We start from the raw sequence: 16,443 nt of genomic DNA on the forward strand, positions 1-16,443 counted from the left end.
GAAAGAAGGAGGGAGCGAGGAAATTAGCTATGAGATGTTTATAATCACGAAGAAAATATGAAATAATACAAACATCCATCAATCGGGAAATGGTTACTACATGATTCTTTCCATCAATAGGGTAGTGTGCAACTATTCAAAAGAAAAAGGTAGAGCTTTAAAAACTGACATGGAGAAGTCACCTAGATATACTGGAGTGGGTAGGGGTTGGGAGCAGTGGTAAGAGATCTCAACTTCTGTCCCTAGTGACCTGCCTTTATAGTATCTAATAATTACTCACATCTATTGAGTGCTTTCCACACGTTAGGCGCTGCACTACTGCTCTGAGAGTGTTATACCTCCCTGAATTCTCACAATAATCCTATGGGTTACAGAGATTTAGTCTCATTTAATAAATGAGTTAGTATTTTAGCCAGGTTCAGCTGGTAAGTGGGGGAGGCCAGATTTGAATGCAGGAATTTCTACTCCATGGTTCACAATCTTTGCCTCTATATTATTTCTCTCTCAGAAATGAGTCCTTATTCACTGGGTGTATTAAATCAATTCACTCTTGGATTTTCTCTTTCAAATGACATTAAAAAAAAATTCCACTTAGTGTTCTGGGAAATAATTTTACGGAAAATCAAATAAGTGATGAAACATGCAAAGTTCATGACATTTTGAAAAGTCAATATCACCCAAACTGGCATTAAACTCAAGATCAAAGTACACGGCAACTTTACAAACAAGTATTATTTAAAGGCTCAGTGACTGGTAATGATTCTGTTGGCCCTCACTATAGCAAATTGTGAAGGCCACCTCATACATTTCCTTCAGGTTCAAGCTGTTTGTGAATGTTCACAGATAATGTAATATTTACTTAAAAAAAAAAAATTATTTGAGAGAGAGCACTTGGGGGGGTGGCACGAGGGGCGCTGAGGGAAAGAAACTCAAGCAGACTCCCCACTGAGCGCAGAGCCCAATGCAAGGCTCGATCTGACCACCCTGAGATCATGACCTGAGCCAAAATCAAGAGTTGGACACTCAACCAACCGAGCCACCCAAGCGCCCCAAGAGAATATCCTGTTTAATATTAAACAGATGCCCATCATTTCAAGGCACACTGGGAAGGTTCCAACCAGCAGGCATTCTTTCAGCAGCTCCACACGTTGATGACAACAGAATGGGAGGGATTTCCAGGTGAAGCTGATGGTTAGCCAGCCAGATCACTAAAAGGTGACAGGGTTGTCCTAAAAGCCTAGGACCTGTACACACTCCGGAGTTACAGATCCATCTCTGTGCCCACTTGACCTGGCAAAAATGCCCAACTCCTCATCCCTCAACTCAACCCACCCCATGGGTCTCCTCTCCACCACCACCACCACCACCACCACCACCACCACCCAGTAATAATCACAGCAGTGTTTTCCGATCATTCCAGAGGACCAGTAGAAGGGACATGTTTCAGACCAAAAACTATGGCATCCTCCTGCTGCAACTTAAATCCTTACCAGCTGTGTGACCTTGGGCACAATGCTTAACCACTCTGTGCCTCACTGTCCTTGTTTTATTAGGGTACATTAACAGAACTTACTTCATACACTAGTTACCAGATTTTAATGAGTTAATATAAATAAGGAATATAGAAGAGTATCTGGTATGTTACAAAAACTCAGTGAATGTTATTATTAGTATTGCTACTATTATTATCATAGTACACAGCAGGAGACAAACTCCCTTCTTGTGTTAGAGTCACCAAGTGACCCTTCTTTTCCTCTTATTTTACCATTTACAACAAAATAACTGGTTACCCAAGGATAAATTTCTCAATGACCTTTTTTTCACTTTTCTACATTTTCTGATTTGCCTCTGCATGCCTTAATAATTTTTTTTTTAATTAAGTTGTTTAAAGCAAACAACTTGAAGAATTAGTCTTCACTAAATTCCCTTCCTACCCTTCTGACTGGGTGGGGGACTATCAGAACCTCTACCACATCAAGTCTCTGGCTGAGCAAGCAGGGGTCAGGACTGCCCTGCAGGTACCATGGAGGCATTCACCAAAGAGCCCAGGACTGATGTCTGGAAACTTCAGGGGGTGACATTTCCATGAAGAAAACTAAAGGCAAACCACAGACCAAGTTTACACATGCTACTGCAGACAAATTATCATTAAATTCTCAAAACAAAACAATCACTGCTGTAGGACTTAGAAACTAATAATTCTAGTAGGATATATTCTGAAAATTAAAATACTTAGTTTATATCAGAGTACTTAATCAAGGATATCCCAATCTCCCACTATTGTACAAAATGTGTTTGTACATTGGGGCTTTCAGCAAATTATGAAAGGTCTTCACAACCTCAAGCTGCTACAAATTGTTGGTTTACTAGTGATTCTCAAACTTTACCATGCCTGCTAACACATATATCCTGGGCTTTAAGGGGTGGGAGTCTGGGGTCATTCCTGAGAATTTCCATTTCTAGTGAGTTCCCAGACAATGCTGATGCTGCTTAACCACTCTGTGCCTGAAGGTCCAGGAATCACACCTTAAGAACCAGTAATTTAAGGAATTATGTAGGCATTTGGGCTTTATCCTAAGGGTAAGCAACCAACCTCCCTAACAGAAGTTATATAAGAAAACTAATGGCCATTTCTCCATTATATCCCAGTGAGTTGCCTAACAAGTAGTGGCCATTCAGTTTGGGTTCCTCATCACCAACCCTCCCACCTCACATCTGTAGGTAAGCTATGCTTGACTATCATTTTAATTCAATTTGGCAAGTATTCATCAAATTCCTTATATCCAATTAGGTAGATTAGAAACTGGTTTTGATATTCATATAAAACAGTGGCTGCCAATATACTACCATCATTGCTACCACCTCCACCTTTTTTTGTCTCTTCAACATTCATCCATGCAAAATATCTCCTTAATCTTTCTTATTGTACATATGTATTTTCAAATGAGGATGAGAAAAACTATAACGTAGTTTAGAAAATTCCACCTCTCTCATTTCAGAATTAAATGCATAAACAAACATGGCTCCGAAGATCTAGATGCTCCCCCTAAAAGAATCAAAGCCAATGACATGCAATCATTAAACACATAGGGATCACCAGGCCATGCTTGACCTGAAACACACAGAATGAAAGGGCCGAAACACTTCCATCACCTCAAAGGCCTCAGTCTGCAGAGACGAACAGCAGAAGGCCAGCATCATGGATGTGTTGCCCTCAGGATAAAGGCCAGGCTGAGTATGCGTAGATGTCTTAGCTTTGAGTATAATTTAGTGTGTACAACCACAACAGAGATGGTAATCTGAATAGGGGAAAATGCCTACAGTCCTTTACACAAATAAGGAGTTTATTACTTTTTTAAGAATAGGTCCTAACCCCTATATACTCAGGGCAGTGATCATCATGGAACAAAGCTGGTCAATATTGAGTTGTACTTAGGTAAATAGTCATTAAAAGCTAGTTTTAGAAAAGGTATTTGTAGAGCTGGGTGAAGAAGTAAATAAGAGGTGAACATAAGTTTATTTTAGATAAGATGACCTTTTGGCTCCTCTTTCCATGTTCAAACACCATATCCATTAAATTTGAATAGCCCTCATTCTTTTTACGACTGAAACACACTCCTACTCTGCTACCCCAGCCCTGCCAATGACCTCCCCAGCCACAACCATCTCAATATAGTGAGGACCCACTACATGCCTGGCAGTTAGCTGAATGCTGTAGTTGGCCAAAAAATAGAAAATTCCCCAAGGTCTCCTTCTAGAGTGTGTACAAATCTGAAATATTTACCACAACAAAAAAAGGGATTTGATTCCAAATAATTTGGAATTAAAACACAGGGATTACAGCAGGGAAAGAACAGGATGGATTAACGCTGTCAGATTCATGAAGGAATCAGAATTAGAGAAAAAACAGAGCCAAAAAAGAATGCAATGAGCCTAAACTGTAAGCCGAGACTCTTTAAACTTTTGTTTGGAAAAGCGATATGTTCTTTTCAGTGGCTGGTGAAAGACTCCTCCTAAAGACTAGCACAGAGTATTTATACATAGAAGATGCTCAATACGTTGGCTCATAGCCGATGCCAATCCTCTCCCACAGCAGCATTAACTGCAAAGAAAGACAGGGTAGAGCCTGTTGGTCTTGAGGCTCATTTTAAGGCTTCAGATTAAGTCCTGAGCTTTCAAAGATTTTAGGTATTCAAAAGTTCTATTTTGTCTAGGGGTCCCTGGGTGGCTCAGTTGGTTAAGTATCTGACTCTTGATTTCTGCTCAGGTCTTGATCTCAGGGTTGTGAGCTCAAGCCCCATGTCATTAGACTCCACATTGGGTGTGGAGCCTACATTTAAAAAATAAATAAATAAATCCTATTCTGTCTATACAAAGTGTGACTATCTTAGAGTAAACATATGTACCGGTTTGTCTAGGGCAGCCCCAGTTCACTCCTGCAGACCCAATGTAATTATAATTAACACTCTGTTTCACTCTCAAAAGTGTCTCAACTTAAATAATAAATTATAAGATCATTCTAATCAAATCTGTTTTGGCTAAGCCTTCAGTAAATGAAATCTCTTCAGAAGTATTTCCTGCAATGATGTACTTCAGGTTAGAAAATTCCTCCTCAACTCTTAAAGGTAATAAGGAAAAACCTATCACAGTTTGAAAGGAGAGCCTATTTCTGAAAGAAAGCCAGATGTTCATAACACATCACCAAGCACACTGGTCTCAATTCACTGGTTTTGAATTACTAAAATATTTAGGAAACCCATGGTTGCAACTTGTGGGATAGGCTCATTCTACAACAAATACATCTTCTAGAATGATATGTTTTTCAAACTGCATTCCTTAACCGTAGGGAATCACAGACATATTGTAGGGGCAATGGTAGAGAATGAACAGGTAGGCTAACTCTTACCCTCATCTCTACCTGCAAAGATATACTTAGATCTATTTTATCCACTAGGATTCTATTTAAGATTTCAAAAGAAAAAACTGTAGTCTGCTGCTCAAAACAAAACAGAAAACTACGCATGCATACACAGTTTTAGAGCATGTTGCTAGAACCAGAGTCTAGACAAACATTTTAGAAGGACGCTGCAAGAAATACCAAAAAAAAAAAGAAAGCTGAACATTTTAAGGAGGAAAGGATCTCAGGTAACCCAATATGCTCATTAAAACTGAGGCAATGGGGAGGGGAAGGGCACCCGGCTGGCTTAGTCAGTGGAACACGCGACTCTTCATCTCAGAGTCCTGAGTTCGAACCCTATGTTGGGTGTGGAGCCTACTTAAAAAGAATAAAAAACAAACAAACAAACAGAAAACACAATCCTGAGGCATTAACTGAGCCATTGAGCATATGAGTAAAAAGCCTATTACCGCAGTATCATCTCCATCCTCACTCTCTGCTCACTTTTGTCCACCCTTCCCCCAAAGCCCCCCAACCCTTACCACTCACATGAAGTGTTCAGGTCCTCTTTGCACAATCTCTAAATGATAATGCAACTAGAGAACACGGTTGGATGCCCCAGGAATCAAAATGCTAGCGCCTGTTTCTAAAATATGCCTATTAGGAGGGGTGGGGTTGAGCAGAATACAATTACCTTAATTTGAAAAAATCAATAAAAATAGTACTAGACTTTATTAGCTATACTTTGTGACACAAACTGTGCATTCCACGTGTACCATTTCACCTAACTCAGCAACCCAGTCAGGGAGGAGCCATTATCAGTACCGTTTGAGAGGTGGTAAAGGGGAAGAACAGCACAGATGCACCTGACTCCAGAGCTCCTTGTCCACACCTTCTCTACCTTGCAGGGGGCAGACTCAAAGACTTGTCCCAAAAGACTCTAAAATTACCGAAGCTTAGGGGCAGTCGGTTAAGCGTCTGCCTTCGGCTCGGGTCATGACCTCAGGGTCCTGGGATCGAGCACCCGCATCGGGCTCCCTGCTCAGCGGGAAGCCTGCTTCTCCCTCTGCAACCGCCCCCCCCCCCGCCCCGCTCTTGCTCTCGCTCTCTCTCCCCTCCACGCACTCTCTCTTGTTCGCTCGCTCTCTCCCCGAGCCCTCTCTCTCTCTCGCTCGCTCACTCTCTCTCTCTCAAATAAATAAATAAATAAATAAAATCTTAAAAAAAAAAAAAACCTGAAGCTTATCAGTTTTTGATGCTAGATCTAAAGTGAACAAGGGTGGAAATAAAAAGTTCCCCAACTTCCTCAGGATGTGTCACAGCTCTGAAGATTACTAGTCATTAATGAAAATTCTCATTCTCCTGCTTCAAGGGGCACACTAGAACTTGACCCAGGGCCAATCCAGACTGTACTGCATTAATCAGTCTTTCATTCCTCCTTCAAGAAGACAACAAGAAATTTTCTTCACCTTGTTTACAAGCAGCACACATAATGGAACATACTAAAAATGTTTGTGTCAGCAAAGCCAACCAACAAAACTAAAGAAAGTGGTAACATTTCATTACGAATAATGATTGTGAGGCTCTGGAGTATTTGATTATCTGTCTGAGCTAGCTACCATGTAGCTTCCAGATCTTTCTGATCCATTGCAGGGTGGTCTTTAGCAGTATAAGAACTCCCACTTTGTGCCTCTGAATGACAATGCCTCCTAAAAGTCGGCCTATAAATGCCTCGGAGCACCACAAAGACCCACAGATTGGAATGGTATAGGTACCGCGTCTGCGCCTTCACTAACTTACAGTTTATAAAAAACAAATAGAGTCAGCTTCATGCCAGAAAACCTGAACTTGAGGCCAAAACAAATTGATTCTTATGTTGTCTCCATAGAAAATGCTTAAAGCAAATTAGAGAGGAAAGGTGGGAAAGGAAGCAGCAAATATTAGTTACCATTCAAATGCTATAGCATAGAAAAGAACACTGGCATTTGAAATTTGTGTGAATCTCATCTATGCCAAATGGTCCAGATGACACTTAACAACAGTCTGAACAGAGGCCAGAGGAAAATTATGGTAAGATACAGATCCATAAATATTATAGTTAAGCTCAATTTCAAAATCATCCTTTCTCTAAACAATCATTACCTTTTAGAGATAGTAAGAAACCCCCTAAAATCAAGTCTCCTTCAAAAAATTTTTTTAATTCTCCATCAAGGAAATAATACTTATGGAAGGCAACATTAATCTTACTCTTCTATGTGCCAGGCATACAACAAATATTTTGAAGTAAATATTGTATTTGCCTTTGTATAGATCATTCCAAGGAAGAGACTTCTGAGACCCAGAGAGGTGAAGTAATGTGCCCAAGGCTACAGTTAGTATGTGCCTAAACCAGCGTTCTAACTTTTACTCCAGAGACCCCAGTCTCAATTGATCAGACATGCTGGCTCTCATGTTCCCAGGACTACAGGTCAACAAATGTTTCAACTGCCTGAAAGAAAACTTTACAATGGCAAGATCCTATAAATATTTAAACTAAATACAACATTGCAATTGGCATACAGTAGAAAAGGGATTAAAATAAAGTTGTAGAACAAACCATGAGAGACTATGACTCTGAGAAACAAACTGAGAGTTTTAGAGGGGAGGGGGGTGGGGGGATGGGTTAGCCCGGTGATGGGTATTAAGGAGGGCACGTACTGAATGGAGCACTGGGTGTTCTACGCAAACAATGAATCATGGAACACTACATCAAAAACTAATGACGTACATAACGTAATAAAATAAAATTTAAAAAATAAATAAAAATAGGGGCACCTGGGTGACTCAGTCGTTAGGTGCCTGCCTTCAGCTCAGGTCATGATCCCAGGGTCCTGGGATCGAGCCCCGCATCGGGCTCCCTGCTCCGTGGGAAGCCTGCTTCTCCCTCTCCCACTCCCCCTGCTTGTGTTCCCTCTCTCGCTGTGTCTCTCTCTGTCAAATAAATAAAATCTTTAAAAAAAAATAAAATAAAATAAAAATAAAGTTGTGGCTACATCTACAAGTCTCTTCCTTGGAATGATCTACAAATAAAGAAGCTACATTAACATGCCTTCCAGGCAAGGTCACTTAGAAACCATTCCAAACTTAACAGATCAAAAGGGTCTACAATCTCTCAAGCATTTTTTTTTAAAACCACACCATTTCTCCTATTTCAGAAGTGGTTGTATCATGTGTGGCTTTATTTTGTTTTTTGAAACTAAGTGCCTCCAATAGAGTGGTAAGCATCCTAACTCCTGGCAAACAGCCCAGACTTCATACATGGAGTTGATAAATAATATTTGGTTTGGCAAATGACAAGAAATCATTTAGCAAATTCAAACATTATGTGTTTCCCCTATGGCCAGCCCATTAAAAAAAAAAAAACTAAGCCATTTCCCACAAAAGCCAGAATGGATTAATAACCAGTCAGCTGAACTAACAAAATAATTACAAAATACTCATTCATGTGAGCTTTTGTTTTCCTTACCTGAGGAAAACTGTTTCCTGCCTCTCCTCTTACTTAGCTTCTCCAAGGCTTTAAAATGAGAGAGACTCATCTAGACATCAGGAAATAACCATTAGCATAATAAACTTTGTAGTCTTTCCTGCAGGGAAGCAATCTGATGGGATTCCTGGCAAGGGAGAGGCTTTAGGAACACATATTTTGTCTACATTAATTAAAAACAGTGGAACCCTAAAAATTTCTTGAGTTGACAAGGGTGAAGAGCAGGGAGATAAAGGGGATTAAGAGATAAAAACTTGCAGTTATAAAATAAGTCACAGAGGCGTGCCTGGGTGGCTTAGTCGGTTAAGCTCAGGTCATGATCCCAGGGTCCTGGGATGGAGTCCAGGGTTGCAGGGCTCCCTGCTCAGCAGGGGGGCCTGCTTCTCCCTCTCCTCTGCCCCTCCCCCCTGCTTGTGTTCTGTCTCTGTCAAATAAATAAATAAAATCTTTACAAAAAATAAAAATAAGTCACAGAGGTGAAAAGTACGGCATGGGGAATGCAGTCAATAGTATTATAGTAACATTTGTATGGAGACAAATGGGGACGACACCTAACATGGTGAGCACTAAGAAATGCATAGGATTGTTGAATCACTACGTTGTACACCTGAAATTAATACAACATCATATATTAACTAAACTTCAATTAGGAAAAAAGAAAGGAACAAAGAGACTGGGTGAGGTGAGGGGTGGGAAAGGAGACAGCCAGCTTCCTTGCCAGGGGCTTCAGGGAAGCTAGGCCCCAGACTAACCCACTCAGGAAGCATTCTATCAGCTGTGCCTGGCTTTAAAGGCGTGAGCTCACCAGGTTCCTGCTTCTTTCCTCCTGAGAATATGTTTAGAATTCAGCACTACTTTTCCCAGAGTTATGTATGGTCCTGTCATCTGAGAGAGCTTTCCTGTAACCGCAGTCACCCGGTCGTTGAACCAAGAACCTACTCTCAAATTTGGATCTTTCCTTAGAAATCAACATTTATCAAAGCTGCAAAGCACAGCACTCCATTATCTACCATACATTCAATGACAGTACATTTTCAATAAAATTGTAAAGCGACACGTAGCCTATGATTATACTAAAAAGAGCCCCTGCCACTTACTGACCACCTATTTTGGCTCGGCACTACAGTAAGAAAATATACACTTCATTTAAAATGTCCAACAACTTTAATGAGGTAGGGGAATACCAGACCCTTTTTCTCTAGATTTAGAGAGATGACAGAACTAGCCCAAGATCTCCTGGCTGATTAGAGGCAGCGCTCTCAAGTATACCCAAATTTAATTTTCTAAATACGTTCTGTGGGAAAGTGCAAAGAATCACAGATTAATCTAACTCTGACTCTGTCTCCACGCTGGACAAATTTGGGGTAATTTCTATCTTATTTTGTCCTGGATGGAACGCTAGCCAAAGATGGCCAAAGGTTTCACGTCAGGGGCCAGCTCTGACAGACTAAGACCCCTAGGGGAGGACTGGAAGGCTGCAGGAAAAGGGGCTGTGTTCAGTTACAGGCATCTGTGAAAGGTACTGGTGTGGAGATGCTCAGCCACCGGGCACTCACACCCCACAGCCTTACGTGAAGCATCATGTAACCACCATGGACTTTCTACAGGGTGCTCATTATCTAGATACCCTCCCCTTTCGAACACAAGTTTAGGTAGATATTTAAGTCTACTGTCACACACGAGGGTTACCAATTAGTACGACAGACTAGGATACTCCCCAGAATAGCATTCTTAACAACAGATGAGAGTCATTGCCTTCCTCCCACACACCGTCAGCTGTTAGTTTTTTTTCCTCAGATTGGGTCTTCTTACATGAACTTGGTCTCCCAACAGTCTCTTCAGCTCCACAAGCCAAACCCCAGTCTTCCTATTTAGGACTTAGCAGCTTTTGTGTTCTAAATATTGTCTTTATTTTTAAATGAATAAAACCAAGAGCCTTTCTTATCAAACATAAAATAAGGCTTCTGGGAATACAAAAAAACTACAGCAAAGTAAAGGAAAAGAACTTGATTAAGGCTTTCCACAGCAGATAAGCTTCAACTAGAAGAATTTTGGAAGGATGTATATATTATGTATGTGATTTTTCCAAGATAGCAGTAACTACTAAATAAGTTGCCAAGGGATGCGTGGGTGGACTCAGTTAAGCATCCAACCCTTGGTTTTGGCTCAGGTCATGATCTCAGGGTCGTGAGATCAAGCCCTGCATCGGGCTCCACGGCTTAAAGCAGAGTCTGCTGGAGACTCTTTCACCTTCTGACCTTCCCGCTCATGCGCTGTCTTAAATTTAAAAAAAAAAAAAAGTGCCAAAAACAAAATGCCTAAAATAGATAAGGTGAAAGGTCTTTTCAGTGAAATATAACAGGAAATTATTAAGAACAAGCAACTGTCCACAGATATTTCCTCTGTTGAGCTATAACGCTACTAAGTATCTACCCAGCAAAACTTGTATACATTCACGCACACCTGGACTTTACATATTTCTCTAAATGCAGCTGTTGGCAAAAATACTTTTTTTTTTTTAAAGATTTTATTCATTTATCTGACAGAGAGAGAGCACACGAGCAGGCAGAGCGGCAGGCAGAGGGAGAGGGAGAAGCAGGCTCCCCACTGAGCAGAGAGCCAAACATGGGGCGTGATCCCAGGGTCCTGGGATCATGACCTGAGCCGAAGGCTCAACCGACTCTCAACCGACCCTCAACCAACTGAGCCACCCAGGCGCCCCAGCAAAAATACTTTTAAACGTATTCATACACATACAGCTAAGAACTGGACTAAATAAGGTTTGGCTCAAATTATAACATTGAAGTGATGATGAGAGCTAACATTTATATAGCATGTTGACATATCTTAACTAACTGAAAATGGGAAAATGGGCAGCCTGAATCGTGAGGGAAGCCTGACCATTAGACCAATAGGACACGGTTTCTCCTGGTCACTAGAGCAGCCTGAGGAATTGCAATCCCTTTCAAAGCATGTGATGAACCTCAGCCATAAATGATATTTACATAGCTCTCATTATATGAATAAGTGATACTGATTTATCCAGAGATTGTAAACATAATTACCTGGGTGAGGAGAAGTGCTGAAAAGGGAGCTGAAACTTCATCTTCCATACAAAGAAGTCAACAGATTCTACTAAAAGCCAAGAACTGTCACTTATGTAAAAATACAAGGGTTAATACCTAAAAATAATAGCTACAAAGTGAAAAAGGTAGCCACTGGGACATAGGAAAACATCAGGGATGGTCATTTTTCATTATGAGATTTATAAAAATATTTGATTTCTTCAAGTACACAAATAAATGCATGACTTTGATAAAAATTTTAAATTAGTTTCATTTGAACTAAATAAACACACACATACATACATAAAGTGCTGTCTAAACTGCTTAGGCTAGGACAAAAAGAAGGAAAAATAATGGAGGTCCTCAATGATTATATACAGTCACCTTTTTGTACCTAAAAGACCTTCCTTTTTCAGTGAGCTGGAGTTTTAGAAAGCGAGAGGTCTATGGATTGCTAAGCAAAAGGGTAATAATGTGCCAAGCACAGGAAGCCAGCCTGGACAGCCTTGGCAATATGGGGTGACAAAAGCTGCAGAAAAATCACCTGCCCTCCTGGCCGACAGGTCAAGTGACTCCATGAATAAGAGACTCAGGGAACGTCGGCAAAAAACTCACCTTTCCCCAAAACCAGGTGAGACAACCACTACCATCTGTGACACAGTACAAGGTCTGAGAAGTGGCCTATTCAGAATTCAAATTAAGCCATACAGGAATTCAGAGAGGAGGTAACCATTCATTCATTCTTAGTGGTAAGATAAGGAAAAGCTCCATAAACTGTGGAGTCTGAGCTGGGTTTTAAGGGATGCACAAGAGTTCAACAGATAGAGATGGAAGACAGGATCTGTTTCAGGACGAGGAAATAATAGCCTGACATAGCCAGAGGTGAAAAAATAAAACAGATGGTGTGTTTGGAAATGGGACATGGTCTAAGCCACATCAAAATGCACATTACATGCTGTCATTGCCTCAAGTGGAAAATGTGGGGACGGGTGGGGGACTCCTGGGACAGTTCAGTGGTTTCTGTCAGAGTACAAGACTATAGACATGATTAACTTAAATAAAATAAAAAGTGGTGTGTTTCTAAAATTAACTAGTTGATGAGAATATGCCTCCTGTGTCTGCTTAGGACAGACTGAGATTTAGCTCATTACTCATATCATGCCTGTCATGACCCCAAGTTTCCCTAAGGCCTTAGCTTTGTGCTAGTGAATTCCACCAATACTTTCTCCTTATAATTCCCCAAGAGTATGGAACTCATAGACTTAGAGATTTAGGTTTCAAGTACCTTCAGTTCTCCCTTCAACTTACAAATGGAATACCATTATAAATGGACAAATTCCTTTAAAAAAGTATTTTTCCCCCTTTGGCATTTTCACGTAATAGATGTTCCTTTCAAAACTGCAATCATGGGGTGCCTGGGTGACTCAGTTGGTTAAGTGTCCAATTCTTGATTTCATCTTGGGTCATCATCTCAGGGTTTGAGATCAATGGGGGTTAGGCTCCATGCTCAGTGGGGAGTCTGTCTGAGGTTCTCTCCCTCTGCCCCTCCCACGACTCATGCGAGCACGTATTTGCTCACTCACATTCGTGTGCGCTCTATCTCTCAAATAAATCAATCCTGGGGCACTTGGGTGGCTTAGTCAGTTAAGCGTCCTTTTGATTTCGGCTCAAGGTCATGATCTCAGGGTCATGGAATCAAGCCCTTCATCAGGCTCACGCTCAGCGCAGAGTCTGCTTGAGACTCTCTCCCTCCCACCCACCTCCGACCCTGCTCACACTCTAAATAAATAAGTAGAGATTCTCTCTCTCTCCCTCCCACAAAAAATAAATAAAAATCTTTTTTAAAATAAAATTTTTTTTAAAAAACCTTCAATCATAAATTGAACCAAATGTGATCCACATAGCCCCAAGTACTGGTTTTGGTTAAAATATATACATATGACTCAAGGTTTCTATGTATCTGAGCAAGCTGTAGCAGTTGCCAGACTACAAACTTATTCCTCCCCATCAAATTGAATATTTATAAAATCAGTTCATTTTTACATACAAATCATAAGCCTTCAAAAATAAAAGTAAGCCTATTAAATTTTACTCTGCCCTTTATCAATGTTTACAAGTCTCATTTATGAAACACAAGTAAATCTTAGAAGAAAAAAAAAATTACTAAACCAACACGTCTTTACTTTTGTGTTCTTTTAATTCCGTGAGTAAAAATGGTAGGTGCTGAAGATACAAAACTGACAAGATATTGCCCTGCCTTCATCAGCTCCCGATCTAGTTGGGAGAAACAAAGAGAAGACCATTAAAGAGCACAGGTAAAGAATTCAATTATACCCCAGGGCCCTTTCAGCACCAGCCTACAGAAGGTGACCAATAAATAGGAGCTGACTGATTAAACAGATGGATGTAAGAATAGGTTGGTGGAAGGATCAATAGTATATTTGGCTAACAGAAAAAAGGGTAAGTGGGCCAAACAGCATCTGAAAGCAGTGCTTCTGCAGGTATAAGAAATAGTCAGGATAAATTGAACTCAGACAAATTTACTAAATAGTTATGTCATCATTTTAGTGCATTTTAAAAAATAAACACATGAAATCTAGAATTTCAAAGATACTTTTCCTTAGGATGAAGCCAAACATTTAGTTTTTTAGGATGACTCCATGAATTTTTAAAGCAGTTCAAATTCAGGATGATCCAGGAAAAAAGGAGGAAGGAGATATTCTAAGCAGAGGAAAAGGCGTAAGCCCAAGCCAGGAGGCACGAACCATTGATATCTGCAAGGAGTTCAAACCAACGGACAGGCTGCAGGCAAAGCAGTGGTAGATGAGGACTGTCAAATCACAAAGCACTAGGTCTGCCAGATTCAACAGGATGAACTTACCTTGTAGGGTGACAGGGACCCACATAAAGGACATGGCTATGCTTGCATTTTAGAGGGATCCCTCTCAGGGGTGAGTGGAGGGCAGACACTGGGGAGTCGACTGGAGTAGGGCTTAGTGGGAATCATAAAAAAGAAATATTTAGGTGTTTAAAAAAAATCATCAGGCTTTGCTAATTGACTGGGTATGAGCAGATGAGATCATGAAGGATAATTTGATGGTTTACAGCTTGGGTGACTAATAGACAGTAGTACCGATAAAAGGGCTTAAGTCAAGGAAGAGCTTTGAGGGGTTTGGTTTTGTGTGATAATGATAATAAGCATGACTGATAATGAGCATACTATCCTAAAAGAAAGGGAAAGAAAGTGGTAAAATGAGTAAAGTTGATGATATAGGAGACTCGGGCCCCTTTCCTCCTGAGAGAGGTATTATGGTAACATTAATCCAGAGTACTGTGTAAGAACAATGAGTCCCAGCAACAATTATGTTAAATGAGGAAGGAATCCAGAAATGTGGGTGAAACAGGGTGCTCAGAAGCCAGATTTAAGAGGAGGGATAACCTGAAGAAAGATTAGAGTCACAGGAGCACCAATTCAAGGTTGGGAATGTGTCAACATAACAGCTAAAGTAGCCCAGGCCCTGTCAGTACACCCCCTAGAACTGGGTCAAGATGGAGTGGTCAGTCACCCATGTCTAACGGAGACAGCCTGGCCTTTCAGTCAAGACTGATCAAGACTCCTAGGTGACCCGCCTACCTGCACAGCCTTTCCCCTTCTTCCCCTGCTACTGGAAGTAGCAAATGTCCTGGTCTAATATGCTCTCAAATATTTCTCCATTTTCCAACAAGATTTAAGGAGTTAGTTGAAGCCATGTGAAGTACAATTTGAAAATACTTCCCAGTAGACACAGAAGCTATTCTTACAACAGCTTCACAGGAAGAGGTCACAGCTAGGCATGGGAAAGATCTAGCCTCCTGCCGGCTGGAGCTCTCATTTGCTCCGTTGCTCTCCTTTTGCTCTCTGAACCCAGTTTCACACCAGTCACGGTTTGGTCAAGCCTTGATAATCTGTAACCCTAAGCATAAATCATATCCAATTTATACAAGGACATAGTAGAGCTGGGCTCCGGAAGACCACTGGACATCTGTAGTACTTGACATTCAAGCCTTTGGCTAGATGTCAACATTTCATAGAGTACTTTAAATGTTTTGGTCTGAGAGCTAATGCAGCATTTCCCACTGGTCAACACGAGCAGCCCAAGCAGAGAGCAAAGTCTATTTCCCTCAACATCAGATGTTACACTCAGTTGCTGATCCAATCTTTCCTACGGAGACGATAAGAGGCTGGAAAAACTGGTAAGTAAAAAAGGTCCATCTAATGCAGAGTATATTTAAAGAGTATTTGTGATTCCAATGTGAAATGGCTGTCTGTGCTCGTGTTGTCCTAAATTCTTTTTTTTTTATGGATTAAATGATAAGGGACAGATTTACAGATGAGATTTGACTTTTCCAAATTCAAAAACTAAACTAAGTCTAATTAACTGTTCCCTGTCAATACTCCTTTTAATTGCATGGAGCAGGATTTTCTTCCACAGGCTCATGCATTAGGCTTTAAGAAATCACTATTTTTTAAAAAATTTGTAAACTTATTGCTTGTACAACATAAGACAGTGTTCTCTGTGTTTGTGTGTGTGTGTGTGTGTGTGTGTGTGTGTGTGTGTGTGTGTGTGTGTGTGTATGGTGGGTTAAAATCAGTTTGGGATGCAGTAAGCAGGGCCGATATAGCTGGGCATGACGTAATCCTCAGAGCTAAGGGAGGTCAGTAACAAACTGAAATGCTGAAGAAAGAAAGACAAAATAGGTTTGGTTTAAGATCACAAATGGCCCCGACTCCGGAAAGACTGAAACCAAAGGTAAAATACTTCATGCAAGGAAGCATTTAAAGTCTTCTCTGAAACCTAAACGCCTGAACTACTTGTGTGGATTTAATGGTGAGTCACAATTGATTTTTAAAGGAAAGACACAGAAATTAAATAAGCCTCATAGTTGCTATTTTAGTTTTTTTTTTTTTAATGTCTTAG

General features: G+C 40.6%; 2 protein-coding genes across 14 annotated transcripts in view; one reads left to right on the forward strand and one right to left on the reverse strand.

The window, feature by feature from the left end:
• The window catches only part of MED12L (mediator complex subunit 12L), a 318,467-nt gene that overhangs the window by 161,045 nt on the left and 140,979 nt on the right, over positions 1 to 16,443 (reverse strand). The window lies entirely within an intron of this gene.
• P2RY14 (purinergic receptor P2Y14) overlaps positions 1 to 16,443 on the forward strand; it is a 52,469-nt gene that overhangs the window by 13,267 nt on the left and 22,759 nt on the right. Inside the window, exon 1 of one of the 9 annotated variants that reach the window (XM_078070312.1) lies at positions 13,719 to 13,800. The exons of 6 other annotated variants lie outside the window; for them this stretch is intronic. The gene's annotated coding sequence lies outside the window, so the exon portion shown is untranslated. Of the gene's footprint in view, positions 1 to 13,718; positions 13,801 to 15,314; positions 15,719 to 16,115; positions 16,354 to 16,443 lie in introns of those variants that run through there. 2 more of the 9 variants (XM_078070284.1, XM_078070301.1) reach the window with 2 other exon arrangements.

This window comes from Halichoerus grypus, chromosome 1, assembly GCF_964656455.1.
Source record: "Halichoerus grypus chromosome 1, mHalGry1.hap1.1, whole genome shotgun sequence".
In the NCBI taxonomy this organism is placed as follows: domain Eukaryota; kingdom Metazoa; phylum Chordata; class Mammalia; order Carnivora; family Phocidae; genus Halichoerus; species Halichoerus grypus.